At 41.7% G+C, this 26,164-nt stretch overlaps 1 long non-coding RNA gene across 3 annotated transcripts in view; it reads left to right on the forward strand.

Moving 5' to 3' along the window:
* The window catches only part of LOC308516060, a 386,889-nt gene that overhangs the window by 241,277 nt on the left and 119,448 nt on the right, over nt 1–26,164 (forward strand). For all 3 annotated transcript variants that reach the window (XR_013995694.1, XR_013995695.1, XR_013995696.1), the window contains one exon: nt 12,312–12,428. This is a non-coding gene — a long non-coding RNA (uncharacterized lncRNA). The remainder of the gene's footprint in view (nt 1–12,311; nt 12,429–26,164) is intronic.

Raw genomic sequence — 26,164 nt, forward strand, 5'->3', positions numbered from 1 at the left:
TAGGTTACCTCCTGTACTCACCCCGACTGGGGTCGAACCTGCAACCTAGGTATGTGCCCTGACCTAGAATAAAACCTGAAAACCTTTCAATGTATGTGGTGATGCTTTAACGAACTGAGCCACACTGGCCAGGTGTGCCCAGCTTTTGCCCAGAATTTTGGTCTTTAAAGGATTCAAAGAAAAGTAATTTTTCTCCTTAAAGAAGTATCAGATTGGCCCTGGCTGGGTAGCTCAGTTGGTTAGAGTGTTGACTCGATATGCCAAGGTTGTGGGTTTGATCTCTAGTCAGGAAACATATAAAAGTCAACCAATGAATGCATAAATAAATGGAACAACAAAACGATATCTCTTCCCCCTCTCTCAAATCAATAAATAATTGAACAATAAAGGTAATTTTTTTAAAAAAGAAAAGGAGATTATAATGCAGACCAAGGGATGACCATGTAGGGACACAGCAAGAAAGTAACTCTTGCAAGCCAAGGAGTGAGGTCTTGGAAGGAACCAGATCTGCAGACACTTTGATCTGACTTCTAGCCTCCAGAACTTGGAAAAAATCAGTTTTGTTGTTGGTATTTTATTGTAGCTGCCTAGCAAACAAATATCTCATCCTTCAATATCCATCTCTGTTTCCAACTTCTCCTGTCTCCTTGGGACCTGTTATTGTTTATCTGCTCATTTGTTCTCCTGTGTGGTTTCTGGGATTCTGTCTGGTCCCCACTATAGACTATCTTTTAGTTATCTCTATAGTTGTCATTGTGTCTAACTCAGAGCCTTGCAAATGGTAGGTATTCAAAAAGTACATACTGGATGGTACAAAAAAAATGAATTACATTGCAAAATAGTTCATTTAAGTATTACTGTATTTTTTTAAAGAAAGGAATAAAATGAATGATAAAAATTAAATCCAATCAATATAAAGGTTTTTAATATTAAAAATAAAAGAAGAATCAGATTGCTTGGGAACATAGCATGACTTAATTTTCCTTTAGCTACTTTCTGCATTTCATTCAATCAAAACTTGTTAGAGTTTGAATTTGAAATCTGCATTTCATGAGGTGTTCACTAAAAATATGCCTGTGAATTAAAGTTTTTTTTTTATTACAGCAGACTATACTTACAGATAAAAAGTTCATCTATTTTTTCTCATCTATTAAAATGCCATTATACTGTAGAATTAGTGAACCTGTGTTTCTTATTCATTTCTTCAGTGTGATACACACAGTGTCATATTTGCCATTAAAATATTGGATGGTATTCAAATACAAGTGAAGTCATTCATTTATTTCACAAATATTTATTGAGCTTTGAGTAGATGACAGGCACTGGTTTTAGATGGTGGAACTGGGGATACAGTATTGATAGGATAGTCAAGGTCCCTGTCCTAGGAGCAGGCTGACAATTGAGAATGTAGGTTATCAGAGTCTAATGACTTCAAGTCTAAAATTTTCTTTATAGCAGTTGGGCCACTAACAAATAACAATTTTGAAGGAATCACTAAACCTCCAAATTTCACAAAGGGAAAAAAATCAATAGTAAATGATTCTAGCTTATTCATCATAAAACATTTTTTTCATATCTGGATTTCAACTTGAAGCATAGTTGTTATTACTTAAACTCAGGTACTTTTGTAGTAGAGGGCAATGTCAAGGCCATTGGGTTGTGTCTTTCCCAGTTTCTAGCAGACAGCTTAGAAACCCTATAGAACTCTCACATTTAGACCTTTGTGACCAATTCCAGGTGAAAAGTCAACTTGGAGACACCTTTTTTAATGTTAACTGGCCCTAAAAGGACCCTTCAATGACCTGGCAAACTGCTCCCCAAGTCACTGAATTCGAGTCACTGTTTGCTGGCGCCTTGATCGCCTAAAGCAGCAGTTCTCAATTTGGTTCACGGGACACTGAGGTCCCTGTGACCTTTTTAGTGGATCTACAAGGTCAAATATAATAACACTACTTGTAATAACTTATAATAACACTAAGATGTTATTTGCTTTTTTCATCTTATTTCTCTCACATGTGTACTGTGAAGTTTTCCATTGTACATTTGGAACCTCTGCATTAATCAGTGAATCATTATTTTCTAAATGACCAATGATTGCTGTTACAAAATTGCACATGGGTAAAGATCAAGTGCTAAATAGGTCAGTGAATTTTAATACATCAGCGTAGGAAAAGTTCACTGATGTGGGTCTAGAGTCCTATAAAAACTACAGTTGTTGCATTTTAGTGTAGTGTCAAGGAAAAAATAAACAAATTCTCTGAAAAGGCTGTCATGTTATTCCTCTGTTTTTAAACTCCATATCTGTGTAAGAATGGGGTTTCTTTTTAAAAATTTTTAATTAAATCTTTATTGTTGAAAGTGTAAGTCCCCCCCCCCCCCGCCCCCCCCATTGAGCCCTTCTAGCCTATCCATGTCCACCACCCCAGGCACTCACCACCCTACTGTCTATGCCCATGGGTTACCTATATATGCATACAAGTTCTTTGGTTGATCTCTTCCACCTACCCACCCACCTCCGACTTCCCTCTGGGATTCCATAGTCTGTTCCAGGACTCTATGTTTCTGGATCTATTTTGTTCACCAGTTTATTTGTTTATTAGATTCCACATATGAGTGATATCATGTGATACTTACCTTTCTCCGACTGGCTTATTTCTCTTAGCATAGTTTTCTTTATGTACTTTAACCAAAATATCACAACAGATTGAATGTAGCAGATAGGAGACTTCAGCTGTCTTCTATTAAGCCAGGCATGAAAAAAAATATTGCAACAATGTAAAACAGTGCCACCATCTCACTACAAGTTTGGGAAAATCTGAGCATTGTTAATAAAAATTTATTTATGTTAGTTCTAATGGGTTTTTAGAATATATTTTAATAAATTAATAAATATTAAGTGGTTATTAGTTGTAACATGGTAAATATTTTTAGATGTGACCTATATCTAGGAAAAAGCTCTTTGGAGGCCACAGCAATTGTTAAGATTGATAAAGAGGTCTTGATATTAACCATTTTAAGAGCGTCTGATCTAAAGGAATGCGCTAGCAAATGCACCTTCAGAAAGTTAAGTGTAGAAGTAAGAATCTGCAGCAGTTACATTGCCTGAGGTCGAGTTCTCATTTTAAAGGGGCTGCAGGAAGTTTAGATTGAGTCTCCTTAATGGCTTAGGGCTTCCCATTCTGTGTGCAATGGCAGAGGAGGAAGAAAAAAAAAAACACCACAGTACAGTAATTTAGTCAATAGAGTCCATTTTTAATCTCCAATCTCCTATGTCTCAAAGTCATGAAATGCTGTAGGTCCATTTAAGAGTTTCAAGCTACAGGTTCTGAAGACAGAGCCTTTTATAAGGCGGACATGGCATTTATTCTTGGAGATGAAGCTTGCAGCTCTGCATGCTAAAAGGAAATCAAAACTGCTTATCTGAAACATCTTCATCATCCATTTAGAAAGGAGGAATTCTGCCCGCTCCACTTGCTTCCCCGCAGGAAGCTACACCCAGCTGCCTTCTGAGTCTGGACTCGTTCTCAAGGTCACCTATGTAATTTTTCCCCAAGCTTCAGTGTCCTTAGCATTCTCAGAGATAATAGCACCAAGCCCATCAGTCATCATTTCCTTGTCCTCAATTTTCTTTTTGGCTTCCTGCAATTTTAATCCCAAGCCTCTGCAATTCCTTTCCATGGAGGCTTAAGTGGCCCCATTTACAACCAATTTTCAGCTAATATTTGATGTGTTCTTTAAAAATAAACCCAACTTCCTCGCTCTGCAGGCTTTGTACCTTTGGACCTAATGAAATCAAAGGCCCAATAGTGGGTTTTGCAGTGATGTTTTTCGTTTCATGATTTTAAAAAGAAAAATAGATCTTTAGAAATGGGAGGTAGACATTAGTCCCTGATGGGCTAATTTCAGAATCTAGTGCTGTCATTAATAGAGGGAGAGAAATTACTCTTTCATCTGTGTTGCGCATGGCACCAGTTCTTACAAAGGGGAGAGGCAGGAGGGAATGAAGGTTTGGGAGATGAGTGAAGAAATCGTACATTTTTCTGGGGGCTGCTTCCTTCTAACGTTTTTTGGGCCGCCTTACCTCAGGCCCCTGCTGTAAGCTGATCCAGCTCATGTCGGCCTGACACATGACCAGGCAAAGCTTGTTTTTAAAGAGATTTTAATTCCTGCTTGACAGGCTAGGCTGAAGCCTATGAGCGACAATGGGTGTGTTTTTTTTTCTTTCTTTCTTTTTTTTCTTTTAAACAAGAGGGAAAGCCACAGTGCACCTGGTATTTCATTGAACACTAGACATTTTTTTTTTTTTTCCTGGAGGAGAAAAAAACACACAACAGTTTAAAAAAGCTAAGCTTTAAGTAATAAACCAGCTTAGTTGGCCAGCAGTCACGTACTAAGGAAAGAGAGCCACCAGTGTTTGGCTGCCTGAAGACTGTTTCTGTCCCTGATCCCCTTTAAATCTTTTAAGGGTTTTATCGTTTTTGCCGCCTTTCCATAAAATCATCTCAGTTCTTTAATTTTGTTTATCCTAGTCTGAAATTCCATTCTTCATTAGCCGTGTGTGGTGAAGTGTCAATATATCATGGAAGATAAATGACATCTTCAGAACCAAGATATTTGGGTAAACTGACCATGTCCAGCACCCTCGGGGAGGGGCGGGGGAAAGCTAGAAACTGGGATCCCTCCTTAAGGATTGTGTGAGGCCAAATCCAGAAAAACAGTGAAGTGATTTAGAGTTGCCTAAATGTCCTCTTGCAAATATAAAACGGGCTCTGTTTTATTTACAACCATAGCAAATTTCAAGCAGCTTTCAATTCCCGCCGGTAGTGTGCACTGCCAGCGATGCTAGGGCCCAAGAGTTATGTGGAGGGCTCTGGGAAGGGAGAGCTCGTTGGCCTGGCGGCGCTGTGCCCAGGCTGGAGGGGAGCTGTCCTTTATGAACCAAGCACTGGTGCCAGGCTTCATGCTCAGCACTTTACATACTTGACTCTCACTGAATTTGCATACCAGCTCCGAGAACTCTGCGCTGTCATCTCCATTTTGCAGAGGAAGAGCAGGAAACTAGGCCACCAGAAGTTGGAATGACCTGCTTAGCGCTGTGCTTCATGTACACTTGGTGCCAGAGCCGATACCTTGCTGCACAAAGTTGGTTTAATCAGCTTTTTGACAGAAGCTATTTACATCAAGGGGAAAAGAGCCACTTAGAACAGTCTAGTCCAGCCCCATTTACATAATATTTTTATAAGCACGGTCTTAATCTTTCCAGTATGCTGATGAGGTAGATGGCCTTATTATCCCTATTTTGCATGTCTTCATATGTGTGGCACTGTGGTGATAGATGCGGGTTATGATGACTTGGAGCAGGGGTGGGACCCTTTTTCTGCCAAGGGCCGTTTGGATAGCATCATTCTCGGGCCATATAAAACTCTCAGTTTAAAAATTAGCCTGCTATATTTGGTCAAACATTTAATTAACTCACCCCCAATGCCTTGGCAGGGCCAGACCAAATGATTTTGTGGGCCTTATATGGCCCGCAGGCTGGATGTTCCCCACCCCTGAGTTTTGGAGGAATCTTGGAATATTAATGTAAGGAATAGTGCCTGGTTATGTGAACTCTGTTTTTAGTTCAGCATTTGAGTGTTTTGTTGATGTTCCCATGGAAGAGATTGTTCTCTTCCAATTTTTTAAAGTAGGCTCGCTACATTTACAGCTATACATTTTTCTCACGAGGGCTCCCAGTACCATAGGTTTCTCAGTGGACAGATCTTAAAATGGATGTTAGTTATTTGGAGAATGCTTCAAAGATAGCATGACATATTGATTTGCAAACTTAGGAACCTAAAGGCAGGATTGGGAGCTACTACTAATTAGCTCCATGACCTTGAATAAGGCCTGTGACCTTTGTGGGCCCACTTTCCCCATCTTAACTCTACGGAGACTAGAGGCTCGGTGCACGAATTTGTGCATGGGTGGGGTCCGGCTGGCCCACCCCGATTGGGGTGGGGTGGCTGATTGGGGGTAGGGCCAGCTGGGGGAGGGGCCACAGGTGGTTGGCTGGCCCTGACCCCTGGTCGAACTCCCAGTCAAACTCCCAGGTGAATTCCTGGTCCAGGGGACAATTTGTATATTAGCCTTTTATTATATAGGACTAGAGGCCCGGTGCACAAAATTCGTGCAGGGTGGGAGCGTCCCCTCAACCCAGCCTGCACCCTCTCCAATCCTGGACCCCTTGGGGGATGTCCGACTTCCCAGGGATCGGGCCTAAATGGGCAGTCGGACGTCCCTCTCACAATCCTGGACCGCTGGCTCCTAATCACTCACTGGTGTGCCTGCCTGGTCACCTCTAACTGCCCCCCCTGCCAACCTAGTTGCCCCTAACTGCTCCCCCCCACTGTTAGCCAGGTCGCCCCAACTGCCCCCTCCCTGCCGGTCTTGTTGCTCCTAACTGCCCCCCTGCCAGCCTGGTCACCCCTTACTGCCCCCCTCTGCTGGCTTGGTTGCCCCCAATTGCCCCCCTCTGCCAGCATGGTCGCTCCTAACTGCCCCCCTCCACCAACCTGGTCACCCCTTACTGCCCCCCCCCCCCCCACCGGCCTTATTGCCTCTTACTGCCTCCACTGCCGGCCTGGTTGCCCCCAACTGTCCCCTCCACCAGCCTAGTTGCCCCTTACTGCCCCCTCTGCCAGCCTAATTGCCCCCAACTGCCCCCCCGCCAGCCTGGTTGCCCCACACAGCCTGCTGTTCAGTCGTTTGGTCATCCTTCACTAACCCCCCTGCTAGCCTGGTTGTCCCACGCACCTGCTTATTCAGTCATTTGGGAGTCCCTCACTAACCCCCCTGCCAGCCTGGTCGTAGGCAGCCATCTTGTGAGGGTGTGAGGGTTAATTTGCATATTACCTCTTTATTATATAGGAGGGGATGGCCAGTAAGGATATATTAGAATTTCTATTATCTGTTTTGAAAAAGTTAGTGACACCTTGTTCTTGAAATTTTTATTAATAATACAACATTTACAGATGTCAATTCTTGTTATAAATATAGGATCAATATGTATATCTTACCCACAATAAAAGTCAGGTGAGAAGCCATTGGAAAACAGCTTTAAACTCTTTTCTCTGTGACAAGGGAATGAGGTGCTAGGTTGATATATTTAGTCTTAGAGCCTATGTTATGGCTTTAACAGATTACTAAATCTCAAAAATTTGGTATTGCAAGCCATTCTTCCTTGCTTGCTTGCTTAATTTCTTTCTTTCTTTTTAAATAATTTAGTCAGGAAGCCATTAGGAAGGTCTAAATAAGAAATCCCAATGAGGCCAATGAGCAAATATATTGAAGGTAATGGGAGCCAGGCTTGTGCTGTCAGAGAAGAAAGTTACAAATATAAAAAGGGAGAAAGCTAGAGTGAACCCTGTGCTAAGAACTGGGATTTGAGGTATTGGTCTGAACTCAAGAATTTCAATATGGAAAAATCTACACTAATAAAAGAGAAACATGGTAATTGGCGTACGACCGCTACCCTTCCCATTGGCTAATCCCCCTGTCACTCACAGAGTAGGGTCGAGATATGCAAATTAACTGTCAGCCAAGATGGCGGCCGGCAGCCAGGCAGCTGATGCGAACAGGGAGGCTTGCTTGCTTCAGTGACGGAGAACTCCAACGTTCCCCGCCTGACTTGCCGGCCTCTCAGCTGCAACTCTAAGCAACTATGTTGCGAATATAGAAGCTAAAAAAAACCCAGAAACCTGCTTTACTCAGCGGAGCTTCAGCCAGCCGGACCGCAACATTGTATCAAATACAGACAATAAACAAAGGCCAGAAACCTGTTTTCAGCAGCTGAGGCCTCAGAGCTAAAGCTGGCCCAGAATAAAAAAAAGAAAAGAAAAAAAGGAGCTTCAGTCCCAGCCTGAAAACAGCCCTCAGCCCCTCAGCCAGACTGGCCAGGCACCCCAGTGGGGACCCCCACCCTGAAGGGTGTGTGACCAGCTGCAAACAGCCATCATCCCCTCATCCAGGCTGGCCAGGCACCCCAGTGGGGACCGCCACCCTGATCCAGGACACCCTTCAGGGCAAACCAGCCAGCCCCACCTGTGCACCAGGCCTCTATTCTATATAGTAAAATGGTAATATGCCTCCCAGCACCGGGATCAGTGGAGCCGTGAGGCCTTCCGGCACCGGGATCAGTGTGACAGGGGGCAGCACCCAAACCCCCTGATCACCCTGCAGCTCTGTGTGTGACAGGGGGCGGGGCCCCAACCCCCCCCCCCCCCCCCACGGGCCCTGATCTGTGTGTGACGGGTAGAGCCATAACCTCCCCATTGGCCCTGCCCTGAGTATGAGAGTGGCGGCGCCCCAACCTCCCCCCCGCCCACGGGCCCTGCTCTGTGTGTGATGGGGTAGAGTCATAACCTCCCCATCTGCCCTGCCCTGAGTGTGACAGTGGCGACGCCCCAACCCCCTGATTGGCCCTGCTCTGTGGGTGATAGAGGGCGGCACCCACCCCAACCCTCTGATCCGCCCTGCCCTGAGTGTGACAGGGGGCGGTGCCCCAACTCCCCTATCGGCCCTACTCTGTGAGTGACATGGGGGAGCTCCTCAACCCTCTGATCGGCCCTGCTCTGTGCATGACAGTGGGGAGCTTCCCAACCCCCTGATTGACCCTGCTCTGTGCATGACAGGGTATGGAACTCCAACCCCCCTGATGGGCCCTGCTCTGTGCATGACAGGGGGTGGTGTCGCAACTTCCCCATCGACCCTGCCTTGAGTATGACAGGGGGCAGTGCCCCAACCCCCCAATCGGCCCTACCCTGAGCGTGACTGAGGGTGGCATCGCAACCTCCCAATCTGCCCTGCTATGTGCATGACAGGGGAAGGCGCCCCAACTCCCCAATCGGCCCTGCTCTGAGCCCGACCAGGGGCTGCACCTAGGGATTGGGTCTGCCCTCTGCCACCTGGGAGCAGGCCTAAGCCAGCAGGTCGTTATCTCCCGAGGGGTCCCAGACTGCGAGAGGGCACAGGCCGGGCTGAGGGACCCCCCCTTGCCCCGAGTGCACAAAGTTTTGTGCACCAGGCCTCTAGTTATATAAACAAAAATTTCAATATAGGAACAAATAGAAATGTGATAGTATATGTGTATATGTGAATATGTACATACATCTATATACATACACAAATGAAACATAATGTATTTCCTAACTCTGCTCACTGAAAGGGCCAGGATGTGGTGACATCCCAGTGAACATAAGCACATTTGTTGTCCAGATCTTAGTCTCTAAATACCAGTCTTTGCTAAAAGGAACCATAGATCTTTGAAAAAAATTTTGGTTCTAGGGCTGGGGCAGAGAAGGTACAAATGAGTTTTGGAAATCTTGTGCAAAAAAAATATATAGATGCTTTCAAAGAATGATGGGAAGATGACAAAAAAAACACAGCAACCAGCTTGAAGGAATTCCCACTGAAAGCCTGGGAGTATCTAAATAGCAAAACAATAATGATGTTATAGTCTATCCACTAAACAAACCAGACACCCATGGGAATGTACTGATACAAATAAATGCATGAATAAGTGAGGGGGGTGGGGGGGGGGAGAAAGTTTTTTCTTAAAATAGCATGCTGTCTGATAAATGGAAAGAATTTAGAGATTTGAAAGATGGTAATTTGGCAATCACCATCATAATTCAGGTAAGAAATGTCAGTGGATGCTAAAAGTAGTCAGTGAAAGTTGGATGAGGATCAGGATATTTGTATAACCACAAAGTATCTGTCTACCAACCCTTATTATCGAGGGCAATACAGTAACGCTACTGGAAAAGCTAGGAAGATTCGACCTTATTCAAGTGATCAAGTTACTGTCACCAGTGACGTGGCAAACTGACGTCATGTGTCACCTGATGGGATGTAATTAGAAGCACACAGCATTAGTTCACAAAAATATAATCTTTGAATTTTCTCATGAGAAAACCTGGCTAGTACCGATGAGGGGCATTCTGCAAAATAATTAACCAGCAGCCTTTAATAATGTAAGCACAGTGAAGGTCAAGGAAGAGCTGGTCTTGCTCCTGATACAATGAGACTGAAGAGAGAGGACAGCTAAGTACAAAGTGTGACCCTGGAACAGATGTTTGGCTAGAACGACCATTATTAAGTGGTGGGCTCAGCTTGAATGGAATGTCTGGGTGAAGAGAACATGGACATTTTTTTTTTTTTTGAGCAGTTACTACAACTTTCCTGCAAGTTTGAAATTCTTTTGAAATAAAAAAGTTATTAGTACAGAAATGCCTACCTTTTAGTTTTCTTCCTCTAGGCTACAAGTTAAAAGAAATAGTTTCTGAAATGTATTTTATTTTTTTATTTTATTTGTATAAGAATCTTATGGAGTTTAACCATTCAATCAGACTGAATAGTTTTGGATTTTTGTGAAATTGTTGTATAGAGAATAGTATAGTTTCATGAAATCAGGGCTTTTCTGGGGGTGTGGTATAATTTGTATACCTATACAAAGGCACTCAATTTTGACTGAGAGAAAAATCAGAACATTAGAGTGTCTTAGGGTCGACACTGAAAATCGTAACAATGGTGAGGCATTTTATATTAAAGGGATTATGAGTGGGTGCTCTGGACTCAGACTACCTGGGCGCAAATCCTGCCTCTGTCAGTTACTAGCTATCTGACATTGAGAAAGTTCACTAATCTTTCTGTTTCTCATCTTGTTGGTAAAATAGGACCTATGTCATGGAGTTATTGTAAGGAGCGTGTTACTGTTATCAGTAATGTGTTTAAAGGATATTTGGTGCAGAGTAAATGCTATTAACGTATTTATTATTGTGTGCTACTGTTGCTACTGCTACCACAATACCTATAATTTATATAAATATAGAGAAGTTAGTTAAAAGAAATGCCATTTGTTAGTTGAACATTTGTTCTCTCTTCACATAGGTGAATACTAACATCTTGTTCGCATCCCTTACGATGCTTCTTTGATCCCCAAAGCCAGCCCCTGCCCTTAGGATTTCTTTACTGTTTTCCAAGGGGGAGGCAACACATTTTAAATGTTTACAAAGCAAAGTGGAAATAATAACAGGATCAAAGAAAAATACAAAGAAAACAGCATTGGAAAATCAGAGAACCAAGATAAAAAATATTTACTTTGGCAGAAATACCTAGGAAATATAATGACTGCAGGTCTTATTTCAAGTTCACGTATTGAATCTCAACATGTTTACACATTTGCAAATGTAAGTAAATTTATTCACCAAATGGAGCCAGCTCACACAGAATATCCCTGAATGGAGGGGGACTGTATGCTTGGCACTATTGTCCGTAATATACTCAGCATCCTGCCACCTGCCCCAGGCTCTTAAGGACTTCCTGTCCCCAAAGGGCTTCCAGTTGAGTTCATGATATATCATACATCATGCTTAAGAGAATTAAGTATTATGCAGTTTTATTTATTTGTGCTCTGCTTCTTTCCTAAAAGAGTTTGAAAAAAAATGGTCTAGTAACCTAATAAGTGCCAAATTATCCAGGATAGACCAGCATTAGCAAAGTATACAATGAAAGAAGAGACCAATTGGCAGAGTGAGAGGAGAGAGACTCTGAGCAGTGCCTGCAGGAATGGGTAATGAACGCCTAATCAGATAGACAAAAACATGCTGCAGTGGAAGAAGGGAGGGCTTCACAGAATATATGCATTTTTCTCATTGCTAGGGAATTTCAGAACTATACACACATTAGTGATAAACTAGTTGAGCAAACTCAGGCATAACACATAGCCCATTAGTTGTAGTTCTGCTTAAAATTTAAGCCCACCTTTCCTCCCCTTAATTCAGCCTCTTTATAATTCATCCTGACTTGTAATATTTAAAATTTTGAATCACACTTATGTATTTTGAGAAAGACTAGCAACCTCAGGGGAATAAATCAACTAGAATTCCTCATACCATCTAGACTTTAAGAGTCTTTGGAGTATTGTACCTGGATGTATGTCAAGGCAGTACATGTAGTGATTAAGAACTTAGAACCTACAACCAGAATCCCCAGGTTCAAATCCTGGCTCTGATATGTATGAGCTGCTACATTTTTTTTTTTCATCTGTATAACAGTGTTGGAAGAAGAAGCAAATGAGGTTACATGTGCAAAAGTACCTGCTGCATAGGAAGCTTTCAAAAAATGTTAATGTAACTAGTATATATTTGTCTAATATGTAGAAATTAAACACTTTAGTACTTTTTGAAGACTTGGGACATTTATATGACTCAGGAGTAACCATACAACACCTTCCCATAATTTTCTAATAAATCATTGGCTGTTGTCCACAGGTACTATCATCTGGTGGCATTATTCCATGTTTATATTCCATGGAGATCTAGATCTTGATTTGGAAGTTTATGACAAAATGATCAGCATCTGACTTGACATCAATATTACCAGTGAAGGTAAGTTAATTTTATTCATTTCAAAGCATAGAACATAAGTATTAATATGTTTTGATCTAGACTCTCAGTGGTTCTCAACCTTCCTAATGCCGTGACCCTTTAATACAGTTCTTCATGTTGTGGTGAACCCCAACCATAAAATTATTTTTGTTGCTACTTCATAACTGTAATTTTGCTACTGTTATGGATCGTAATGTAAATATCTGATATGCAGGATGTATTTTCATTGTGCGCGACCCACAGGTTGAGAACCGCTGAGAGCATATTAAATTAGATTCTGGTTTTTTAAAGTTGAAAGAATTATGAAAACCAATTTAAAAAATAAGATACGTGAATAAAGAGGAAACACTTGTTTTCCCTTAAGGCTATGAAAAACTTCATAAAAGGCATCTTCACATCAATTTTTGAAGTCTCCAGTACCTAGTTGTTGGAACAATGTAAATATAAGGAGACCACAAATGCTAAACCAAGAAGCTGCTTAGTGCATGACCTACACAGCTGATAAGCTGACCAGGAGAACCTTGGAGATGCAGACGAGGCTGTACATAGTAGCAGGAAGTGAGAGGAGAGCCTCTCACACTCTATTCCAGTGGTTTTCAACCTTCCTAATGCCGCGACCCTTTAATACAGTTCCTCATGTTTTGGTGACCCCCAATTTCATTGTTACAAATTAAACATAATTAAAGCATAGTGATTAATCACAAAAACAATATGTAATTATATATGTGTTTTCTGATGGTCTTAGGGTCATTTGACCCCCAAAGGGTCGTGACCCACAGGTTGAGAACCGCTGCTCTAATCCAAGGACTCTGGAGGCTTGACAGAGAGAACATCTTTCCTGAGACCCCTGCTCATTTGGTGCCTAAGTTGATTGCTCTATTCTCTCAAATATGGAAGCTTTTTTTAAAAAGCAAATCTGGGGAACTTTCAATACATCTCTTTTCTCCTCTCTATAGAGGTTGTTCTTGACCTCCTCTGTTCACCTCAGACTTCCTGCCCTGCCAACTTGTTGCTTACTTATCTCATGGTCAGAAGAGAAGCATTAGATATCAATTCCCTTAGCTTCTGAATCTACAGCCATACAAGTAGGCAGTGCCCGCCTCTGTGCCTTTGCCCTAAATGGAAGATGGGCCACCCCTCAGTCCCACTCCGTTCCGTTCCCTGCTTCCGATGCTCTGGAACCTACATCAACTTCTCCCTCCTCTTTATCACCTATCATTTTTGCCACATTTTCCTTTCTTTCCATCTGCTCATTCTTATTTCTTCTTTTTAGTTGAGATATAATGCATATGTCTCAAAATTCTCCATTTTAAAGTGACAATTCAGTAATAGTATACTCACAGAATTGGCTTTTGTCCACAGGTACTATCACCATGATGTAATTCCAGAATATTTTCATCACCACAAAATATTTTCACCATCACTTTACCCATTTATAGTCACTCTCCATTCCCCTTTTCTCCTCAGCCACTGGAAACCGCTAATCTACTTTCTGTCTCTACAAATTTGCTTTTTCTGGACATCTACAATAATAAAAGTGTAATATACTAATTAGACCAGACAGCCAAACGATCTTCCAGACGACCTTCTGGATGAAGATGGGGCTGTGAGGGCTGAGTCCCTTGCATGAATTTTGTGCATCAGACCTCTAGTTTCATATAAATGGAATCATACAATGTGTGGATTTTTGTGTCTGGCATCTTTTAGTGTAATGTTTTTAAGGTTCATCCATGTTCTTCTGTTCTTTTAGTATCAATGGTTCTTTCTTTTTTTATGACTGAATAATACTCCATTTTGGAATGTATAGCACATTCTGTTTATTCATTCATCAATTGATGGACATTCATCAATTAATGGTTGTTTCTACTTTTTGGCTATTTTGAATAATACCACTTTGAACATAACTGTGGATGTATGTTTTCAGTTCTCTTGGGTGTATACCTTGGAGTGAAATAACCGGGTCATAGGGTAATTCTATGCTTAACATTTTTAAGGAACTGTCAAGTTGATTTCCAAAGTGGCCGAACCATTTTACATTCCCACTAGCAATGTATGTGGGTTCCAATTTTCCACATCCTCCCCAACACTTGTTATTGTCAATCTTTTTTTTATTATAACAATCTTAGCCAATGCAAAGTGGATACTTACTTCTTAGTCTCTTTTAGGCATCACTTCCTTTGGGGAACTCTCCTATACACTCCTAACTTCCCCCCTCTTCTGGGGGTGGTGAAAATCTCTCCAATGTATTTCCATAGAACCGTGTGCTTATCCTTATATCCTCATGACACTGAATTATACTTGTCTGTTAATTTTATCTCCTCTGTTACATGTGAACGTGTTAGGGAGAGTACTAAAATACTATTTCCTGTGGTATATCTCAGCATTAATATGTGTCTGATGCAGTTTTTTAATTTTTCCTTGGGAGGATAATGGAAATATTCATTGGTACTCCTCTATTTGTTATTTGATATTTAGTGGTCTAGGAGAGAAGACAGGATTTTTTAGCCTGTAGGTTTGGTTATCTAGAAAGGTATTTTTTCTTTACTGTTGTGTTAAATACAGTCTTCTTTAATTTACCAAGAAGTTGGAAGCAAAGAACTGAGGATACCAGACGATATCACAGTAAGGGGAAACACCTAGGTGGCTTTAAAATAGAAATCTACTAGCCATTTTTACTTTGACCATTTTGAAAAGCATAACTGATTGAGAATTGACTGTGCTTTAAAGAAACTACTACCACTTACATACACTAGACTAAAACAATTGCAAATGTAGATAGATGTGCAGGAGACTATCATGAAATTTGTAGACCTTCAAAAACTAATGCTCAATTCTGATGCTGTTTAGTTACAAGTATCAGAAATCTGGGATTCATTAGCATCAGGGTTGAGCAGATAGGGATCAGTGCTGGGGTTAAAAGCTGGAAGTAGAATTAACATAATTAAAGACTTTTTTAAAAGTTTGATTTAAAAAGTACAATTTGAAGGTTGACTCCTACTAAATTATAAAGCCCTGTGCATAAGTACGAATTGAATTAGTTCTTTTGAGAATTTGTCTCTAAAAATATATTTCTTTAAAATGAATATCTTAAGTAATTTTATCTCCAGTTGTTATTTATGATCCCATAAAGATTCTTTTTATTTTAGTGTTTTGGGTTATTCTTAGTTGAAATGAGGTTATCCTTGGACTAGATAGCCATTCCTTTATTTAATAGTGTTTTCAGTATATTATTGGAAACTTTATCCAGCTTCTTTGCTATAGTTTTTGTATGCTTCTGGAATGAAGAGGAAATGGAGGAAGGAAAGAGAGAGAGAGAAACAAATGTAAGCTGGCCCCAGATCAGTGAGATAGTATCAAATGAGGCCAAAATGAATTTGGCAGATGCTCTTCTCATGTTTCCCACTTGAGCACACACATATTGTAACTTGGAATACCACTTGCATTTCTTTCATACTTAAAAGAGTTCTCTTCAGCTTCAGTAATAAACTTTAACTTCAAATAGGAGCCAGGAATGAAGATTGAGTCTTTTTTTTTTAATGTCCAAATGTACTTAAACTGTATATTTTGTTATTAAGGGGTGAATGGTCAATAATACAGTGGATGCATTTTAATCATAGAAATGAAAGTGTGGAGGGGCAAACATAGTGAAAGGAATAATATTTTTAGTGTCATGTAGATCTGAGTTTGAATCCACATTTTATCACTGAACTAGAGGCCCAGTGCCTGAAATTCGTGCATGGGTAGGGTCCCTAAGTGGCTGCCAGATGCCGGCTGGGGCCTCCCTTCCCCAGCAGCCAGCTGCCAGCTGGGGCCTCCCTTCATTCCGCACCACCCCTTGGTGGTCAGTGCACATTATAGCGAGCGATTGAGCTCCCAGTTGGTAGAACTCTCAAGGGGACACTTTGCATATTAGGCTTTTATATATATACTAGGGGCCCGGTGCACAAAAATTTGTGCACTGGGGGGGAGGGGGTGGGTCCCTCAGCCCTGCCTGCCCCCCTCTCATAGTCCGGGAACCCTCACGGGACGTCCTACTGATGGCTTAGGCCCGCTCCACGGGGGGAGCAGGCCTAAGCTGCAGTTTGGCCTCCCTCTGCAGGAGGCAACTAGGCAATCAGGTATATACTTTCTGAAGGCAGCATAGACTCCTTCCTTATTTCTTGCCTCTGTGTTTGGAGAATAGGGGACTAAAAGGTGGAAACAGAACTGTGGCCATGCCTGGGGCTTTTGTAGGCAGTGGAAAGAGGGAGAGGGCTGGGAAAAGTCTAGACACGTTTCCTTTAATTGTCCTCCCTTCCTCCGGCCCCTCCCTCCATTTTTTCCTTCTCATGGTGGACGCTCGGGTCTCGAAATGACAGGAGCCCAGCAACGGAGGGGTTCAGCCCCCTCACTTCTCAGCTGAACGTACAGTCGCCTCACATTCCAAGTGGGACTGTTTTCAAGTAGCTAAAGCGCTGGGAATTCACACCTACTGGCCTTTCCCCTCTCGGTTTCCTCCTTGGGTCAGTTGCAAATTTCACCTAAACACCGAAGCAGCTCTGCCCTGGTAGTTCTGCACTGGCCCCCACCAGGCACTCTTCCTCAAGGCCTCCGGGTCCACAGTCTGTGCTCGGGGAGGTCACCCAGAGCCCGTTCCTTCGGGCAGGTGGGGCAGGGGAGCTAGCTTGGAGAGCTGGAGGAAGATGGCAGAATAAGAGTCGATATGAACCAGCACCTGCTCAGCCAGACTTCTTAAGCTGCCTACCCGGCCCAGGCTAGGCCCCTTCCCCACACCAGGGGGATCCCAGCTGAGGTCCCCTCCCTGCACCCAGCGCTCTCCTCCCTGTTCTACCAACAGGGGGAAGGGAACAGCTCGCCCGCTCTGGACCCTGTCATTTCTTTCATACTTATTATTCCTTTCACTATGTTTGCCCCTCCACACAAGTCCCCACTGCAAGTCCCTGCCTAGGGCGTTGGTGGCCACGAGCCTCCTCCCCATCCCTGAAGCATGGGGCGGGGTTGCGGCAGCTTGCTGCTGCCCCCAGGTGCCATGCATGGAGACACTGCTTGCCGTTGAACCACTGTCCTGCCTGGGACCTGTGGGGGCTGGGATGGCCTTGGGTTCCTGCTGGCCCCACCGAAGCCAGACTCGGCTTGGCCGGCCACCCCCGCCACCCAAGGGCTGTGTATGTCCCGCAGGCCTTGTCGCCCTCATGAATTGCCATGGCCCAGCCATCCCGCCCAAGGAAGTGGCCATCCCGATCGCCATGGCTCACTCCCCGGTGCAATTGGGCCTGCCTGGCAAGCACATAGGCAGGAGCTGGGCCGCTGAGGGGAGGAAGGAGGGATGCGTGGGCCGGGGCAGAAGCAGGGAACTTGTCAGTGTAAACACAGCCCCCTGATGCCACGCAAGCCCCTCGCGCCACATTCACAGACCCCCAGGCACCCCTGCCCAGTGCCGCACTCTTAGGCCTGGGGTGGGGGCGAGGGACCTGGGGCTACGGCCTGGAGGCAGCCCTCGCTGGCTTGGAGTTCCAGTGGACAGCCAGGGGGCGATGCGGGGTGCCATGAGGCAGCCTCACACAAGTCCCCACTGCATCCCTGCCTCTCTCTCCCCGAGAGGTCAGCAGTTCAGCCCACTCGGCATGCTGCGCACGCAGCCTGGAATTCGTGCAAGCCTTTGGTCATTTTGGATGTTACGGACACTGGCTCTTTATATATAGATAGATAGTTGTGTGACTTCTGCAAATTAATCTGTCTAGCTTTCCTTATATGTGAAATGGACATATTAATTTTTATTTAATAGTGTTGAGATAGTACATGAATTTAATGACACAATAAAAGTCACTCTACAAATGATAGCTGTTTCAAAATTATCTTATTTATTGGGGAAAAAGTGGCTTAGCCATTCTTAGAAAAAAAGTAAATATTCTTGTCAAACAATCTTTTTCATATCAGCTAGACATTTTATTCTCATGATGTTCAACTTAAATATAAATGGTAGCTCTGTTTACCTAGTTCCCATATATAAACATGGTAGACAGTGAAAATCTTGAGTGTTGGAGGAGATAAACTTGAATAGGCAAAATAGTACAATACCATGTAGGAATATGTATTTAGTGAAAGTTTATTAAAGTTGAATGAGAATAGAAGGCAGCCATTATTTTATTTCTTGTGCTATTTAGGTCGCTGAAAACAACTGAGAATTAACCTTTTAAAATACATAATTATGGGAGCTCCAGTGGCGCAATTGGTTAGCGCGCGGTACTTATAAAATACATAATTATGAGTATATCTATATATTTTCAGAAGAAATATATACTTATCTCCTATATATCTCAGATATATATTTATATTTGGAATACATCAGAGATATATATAGGTATGTTTAAGACATATCTCTAATATATCATACATTTATCTCCAAAGGAAAAGGAGTGAGGTAAGCTTCCAAAAAGTTCATTCCCCTTATTTTTAAAAAAATTTCCTTAAAAGTAAGTTTAGGTCACAAGAAAGCACAAAAGTGAATAGAGTTCTCATGTAACCTTCTCCTAGCTTCCCCTATGATTGTATCTTGAATAACCATAGTAAAATAATCAAAACTAGGTGATTTTCAGAACTTAACCCATTCTACTCTTTTTAAATAGAAGAAATTCTTTAGTTCTCACGTAATTGAGCTGCCGAATCATCACACTTAGTGTAAAGACATTTGGAAGTAAGAACGTCTTGGAAGAAATCTTGGCTCTGCCACTTACTCATTCCTGTGTAACTCTAAGGACTTTTGTTAGCATCTATGATAGTCTGTTTCTTCATCTGTACAAGGGGATATCATTTACCTTGCAGAATTGTTGTAAGAATTGGCAGTTGTGTGCGCTAAAGAGCCTTTTCAAGAAATGCTGGTTTTCACTCTTAATGTTCTTTTGCCATGTTTTCATCAAAATTGAAAGTAGCTGGTCATTCTCTTTAACATAATAGGTGTACTTTGGCAGTTTATGAATACCTGTGAGTTAAAGGACCAGTAACTGGTAGTATACTTGAACAACTTCATGATTCCTCTGAGCTCATCTCTTTTTAATGTACCTGCTATATAGTGTATTGGCTTTCTGCCCCTTCCCCCTCAACTTACCTGTACAGCCAGCTCATCTCTCTCTCTACCTTTTTCTACCTCATAGTCCAGAAGTCATTCCTCTCATTATACTAATTATATTCCTTCTCTGGATTCCTTTTGTCATATGGATTCTCTGTAACCTAGCAATTTTTAGAAATATGTGGGTTTTTTAAAAAACATTTGAATAGCACCTAACTTAATTCTGTTTTATAAGTAGTTGATTATAACCCTAGGTAGAGAGGCTCACTTCAAACACAAGCTCATACACCCAGCTCCTGGTTAGCCCTTCTCAGAAGTTGCCCTCCATGGAACATTGCCCCCAGTGGTGTGAGGGGCTTCAATGCTGCTGCCTTGGTGTCTGCAGAGAGGGAATGGTGTGCTGTCTCGAACCCCATCCACACATTCTCGTCGCTCTGCTTGGGCATAGCTATAAAGGCACAACGTTTAGTGCCATAATAATGATCTTTATTATACTTTTTCTCTTCATTTAGCTCAGAACTGCCTAATTCTATTTAAATACTTTAAAATGACTACTCTCTATATTGGCCCAATAAATGTGTTTTCTGGTAAGATCTTCTGATGTAAGGAGGACCTAAAGCTGTCCTCAAATGCCAGTTTTCAGTTGATTTGGAATAGGAATTTTTTTTTTAACTTGTATTTACTGAGCTGCAGATTGGGAAGAGCCCATGAGCTTTCCTACTCTCTTTTGTAGCTTCCCCATCTACTCTAATATAGTTTACTGCTCTCTTGAAGTCTGTGTAATCTACCCTATTTCCACATTTTTCATTTTATTTTTTTCCTTAGAGCTACCCTTTTTAGATTTTCCAGCTTTCCATTTCCAAGAGAGAGCCCATATTTCCTTATATCTCCATGTTATTCAAATGTGTTTCAGGAATGTTTAAAATGTTCCTTTATGTTTTAAAATACTCTTTGTGCTTTAGCAAGTGGCATATCATTTCCTGCTTCAGTTTTGGCCTTAGTCTGACAAGCCAGGGCTGAAGAAGGGGTGAAAAGTTCAGTCTCCGGAAGTGCCACTTAGGGCGGAATCACGTGAGGAGGAGCAGCCGACTGGTGGGAATTCCCTCTGGATGTGTTTCTTGGAGAAGGCAGCACAGAGGGTCTTTTTCTCAGTTCTCCTTTATGTGCTTGAATTTTTAACGAGTGTATGGCACTATTATTATTCCAGGAACTCACTATAATGCCCTTATTATTGCCTAGATCAGTGTTTTAAAATGGAAAGTTGCAACCCATTGGTAGGTTATACAATCACCTTTATAAATAGAGACCAGCATTTTTTTAAAAAAGGAAATAGAAAATGTAAACAGTGCATTGTATGAAGTAAGAATGTGTTGTTTTGTAGAACTTTTGTTTGATGTTACATAAATGCAAGATAATAGAAATATGAATTTTCATAGGGCCCTGCTTGTGTTTGTCTGTGTGTGTGTGTGTGCGTGCGTGCTGACTTCAGACCCTCCCTTTTATCCACAGTTCTAGTCATTCAGGAACCTCATTTTCAGAGTATATGCACTTGTCAGTGAATATGTTCTTACAAAATATACGGTTTCATGTTTTGGATTTATTGTACCTTCATTTTAACTTATGTGTGTTATATATCCTCTTTTGTTTTTATTTTCTCTACCCAGGATTATATTTTGAGGCCTATGAATATTGCTATATATACATCTACTCCATTGCTGCTCATGGTCCGTTACAGTGTACCTAGAACACAATTTACTTATATTCTCTGCCATGGAAGGACGTCCACATTGTTTCAGCACAAGCAAGGCTCTGTGAACAACCTAGACATGCCCCCTGTTGGAAAATGCCAAAGGACATTTATTTAGGATCCAGACTAACAGAATTGCTAGGCTGTAGAGCATATGTATGCAGCTCAGATACCGTAAACAGTCTAATTTCAGAAGTCCTCTCAGATTACCACTAGAAGGATTCACCAGTTCATACCCCCACCCCCCCACCAGCAGTATGAGTGTTTATATACCAACCTCTTGCTGATATTTGGCATTAAGTTTTCTAATTTTTCTCATTTCTGTCTAATGGGTATGAAATAATATTTTTTAGTTTTATTTTACTTTTATCTGACTACTGATGAATTTGGTCAGCTTTTTATATGCTTGCTGTCTTTCGGATTTTTCCCTTCTGTAAATTCCCCTTCAAATTCATTGCATATTTGTCCACTGGGAGTGTATTTATTTATTTTTATTGATTTACAGAAGTTCTTTGAATATTCTAGATAGTTGCCAGCTGGTTTTAGACAAGTATCTTGTTAGCCTGTCACTTTACTTTAACTTTGCCCATTATGTCTTTTTGTGTGTGTGTGTGTGAACAGAAATCTTAATTTTTATGTAATTCAATTTATCAATATTTTACTTTGAGAGCTTTGTAAAATAAATTATTCTCTGTCCCTCTGTTACAAAATTTGTTTTTATTATCTATTATATTAACATCTTTCTTATTTAGGTATTTAATCAACCTGGAGCCCATATGTATATATGGTGGTAGGTAGCAGCCCAGTTCTGTGTTTCCATGTGGTATCCTGTTTCCCCAACAAGTTGGTACCACTCTTGTGCTCCATTGGTCTCCTCATTCTTTGCCATAGTTCATGCTATTTTGTTAATAAAGCTTGGTTGTATATATCAATATCTAAGCAAAGTAAGTCCTTATTGGTTTTTAATTTTTCAAAAGTATATGTGAACTTTTATCTTACACATGAATTTTGAAAAATTTATTAAGTTGCACAAAATTCAACTGAAATTTTAACATGGATTATATTAAATGTATAAATTGAAACTGAAAAACTAACATATTTTTAGTAAGTTGTTCCATGCAGGAACTTTCACTGTCTCTCCAGTTATTCTATCATCTTCTATGAGACTTATTACAGTTTGAATTATTCTCCTTAGAGATATAGGTATTCTTGCTAATACTTGGAGTCAATAGAAGATGAAGATAAATAATAAAAATAACCTGGAAAAGTATTCTAAAGTGGTTATAGAAGTCAAGGGGTTAGCAATTTGTTATCATAATAATATCCTTTGATCATGGGTATTTGTGCAAGAAGAAATTTTAAGAAATCATAGTTACCCCAACATACGATAAATAAGAAAATAGTCCCCAGTGAATAAATGACTCACTCAGGGTTGCAGAGGGAGACAATGAGAGAACCTCAAATTGAAATCAGGTTTCTGATTCCTAGTTTATTACTTTTGCCAACAATCCATGCCCATAATAGCCATTTATCTCTGACATCTTGACATTTAGTGTATTATTCCCCCCTGGTAGAATGAATGTTACAGTTGGCTTATGTATCCTGAGAAATCAGCTTTTTTTCTCACTGATGCTCACAGAAAGAATGGTTGACCTACAAAAGCCATAGGACAGATAACACACACACACACACACACACACACACACACACACACACACACGTGCGCGCGCACACACGCCTTTTGAGCAGTATATTGTTTTCTTATTAATAATGGTGAGTTAGCACTTAGGTCCCTGCATTCTAGCTGTGGTTGATAGAGCCTTTCAAAATTATATACAGTGGTACTTGCACAAAATAATCGTCACACATTAGCATGTTAATGAAGTGTTAGGGTGTTAAGCATGGCTGGCACGCTGGAGAAGGAGAGAAAGGATCTGTCTTCACTCCTGCATCAGCCAGACTGCACAGTCAGTGGAGGCAGGGCTCAGGCTGAGTGGCAGGGCATTATTCACTCTTGACATGCACTTTCTTCTTCTCCCCCCATGCACGTGGAAACTTGGGTTTTGCTGTCTTTAACCCATCTAATGTTCCCCCAAATAAGTTGGTTAGGCGACATAAATGAGTGCTCTTCATTTTTCAGACAGAAAGACGGCAGAACTTACAAGGGAATAACAAAAAGACTAAATTCTCTGTTTTAATGACATCGATTGAATAACATTAAAAAGTCAAAGCCCACATGATTTCATAGCATTTTAACTTGGCACATTTGAAGCTAAATAACATGCCATTTGCTTTGAGTTTGTGTAGAAGGGCCGTTAACTGAAAACCCTAAATTGTGTGTGTGTATGTGTGTGTGTGTGTGTGTGTGTGTGTGTGTGTGTGTGTTTCTAGGGCTAGTCACAGAGGTGGTGGCAGAGAGAATTCTTGCATGTTTTCTGAAGGTTGGCAAGATGTCAGTCTGCTCTTGAAGCCAATATAGACAGTGCTCTCCCACATAGGAAACCGTAGAAATGTTGCTGAATTGCCATATGGCCCAGCGATTCCAAAGCCACATGTTAGGGCTCAGCCTTTCTTCTGGACTTCGGTTTCTTATTCCTACCCACCTGTCAGGATTTCTTTACCCAGCTGTTCCCTGCCTACTGATCCCCCCCACTCCCACCCCCAATCAGCTCAACACATCTAAAACCCAGTTCATTGTCTTTGGCTAAAACCCAGGCTGGCTTCGGAGTCCTCTCTTTCTGGAAGTGTTAGAAGCACTCTCCCAGGCTGGTAGGCTGACCCCTCCATGTCTACCAAGTCCCGATCACCACTGCTGTGTAGTGTCACTCATGTTTGTGTCTTTTTCCATGCCAGCCACTCTCCCTTAGTGAAGGGCTAATCACTCACATCTGCAGGCCTGGGCTTTTCTCACGGTGTTTTTACCAAACTGCCTTGCAAGTTCCCAGTTCAAAACTTCCCTGGCATCGGATGTGACCATTTATTCTCCTTGGGCAGCTTACTCTACAACTTTTATGAATCTATTTTCTAATAACAGTAACAACTTGAAGAATTAGTTTGAAGATTAGGCGATAATAAATGCCAAGTGCCAAGCATAGTGTAATAGGTGCTCATCTTGTATTGCCATCTGCCTTGGTTTCTTTCAATAGTGATTTATTTCTTTTCTAGACAAACAACAAGTTCCTTTTATTTGTCTGCCTTGATGGGCCTTTGTGTTTTATACTTAGAACAATCACCCTAGGGGTAGAGAGTATAAAGAAAGACCGAGTAACCTCAAAAAATTAACTTTTTCTCTTTGTTGTATCAAACAAACTTTCTTATGGCTGTCCCATTCGTGACCTTGAATTTCCTTTTTCCTTGCCCTCATCCCTGCCCGGGATGCACCTGCCTTATCCATTATGAGGACCTCAATCCTTATTTATAATCCTACTTCAGGCTACTTAACCCAGCTTTTAATGACTCTAGATTCAACCTTGCTGAATGCTTGGCTTCTTCCTGGCCGATGCTCCTTCCCAGCCCCATTCTCAATCTGTGTAACCTGAAAAAGGCCTGCACCATCAGTCTCTCATTTTCTCCATTCAGTGGAGAAAAGCATGTGATTTGTACATTATGAAACTGTCCCGTTTCAACTCCAGTGTATTAAATCAGAGTGAACATAGCACACTGGCCCAGCCTGTGGTGTGGGGGGAAAACTCTGTTCTCCTCGTCTCCATGACCTCTCCTCCCAGACCTACGTTCACATTTCCCTGCCTCTGAACCTTCCTAGTCTGCCACTGTGGATATATTTCTCTGCTGCTGAGCAAAGTTCAGTGCTTTCCCATTTACTGTAGGATGAACGTGAATTTCTCAGCCTGATGTTCAAGGCTTGCCCAGCCTGGATTCCACCCAGTTTCCAATCATGATTATTAACTAAATCACTCTGTCCTGCATTACCCAGGCCCACCAGATGTGCTTGCATTGAAATAGTTTGCTTTGTCACAGCTATGTCTGTTTGGAATGACCCTCCTACTCCTTCATGCATGTCAAGACTGAGCTGTATTTCAGGGAACAATTCAAGTCCTGATGCTTGAGGACGCACATCCAACTCTTCCTGGTAAACTACACCCTCCCTCCCCTTAAACTTCTCTTTCTCCTTGCTGTACCCTTCATGTAGTGGTAGCTCCTGCTTCTCAAAGTACCAGTCATCTCACTGGGCTTGAAAGCCCTGTGGCTTGAAAGAAATCTGATTTTCTTCCTTTAAAAAACACATTGACAATATTATCATTCTTCTCAGTTGTTGCGAAGATGATCATGATATTTGCCATTTCTCCAGGCACTGTCTTTCACATATTGTGCTATGGTTTACATGTATTATCTCACTTAATTTTCCAATTACTCTGTGACATAAAACATGTGCTTTACAAGGGAAGACACATTTATTCAGCTAATAGTTGAGGGAGTCTAGGTTCAAAGGTCTGTCTGATTTGAAAGCTTGGCCTCTTCCCACTCTCCAGGATGGTGGCCCAACATTTTAGGTACTTGGAACTTTGCAATAGATATCAGAAAAGGAGAATGAGATTACCAATGTGATCTGAATACTGTGGACCGTGTTACCACTGAGAACGGGTAGTAAAAATAGGGAAAGACTCAAAGCCTGTCAGCGGGACTAATACAGCCACACTTGAAATTCTTGTTTACCCAGCAGAAGATGAATGGGCAGCCAGTTCAATTGAGTTGGTCATGGGAAACATTGGCAAATAGATAAGACAATATCATTTGTAATATCTGAAATGTATTTTAGCCATTGGCTTTCAACATTCTCTTAAACTTATTTTCACTAGAGATGTTTACAAGTAAGAAAATAATTGATTTTTGACTTTTTTTCTTCTATGATTTCTTGGGAACCAGCTTGCTTAGTGGAAGGAACTCAGCTTTACAGCAGGTCCA

This window comes from Myotis nattereri, assembly GCF_964212035.1.
Source record: "Myotis nattereri genome assembly, chromosome: 3".
NCBI lineage: Eukaryota > Metazoa > Chordata > Mammalia > Chiroptera > Vespertilionidae > Myotis > Myotis nattereri.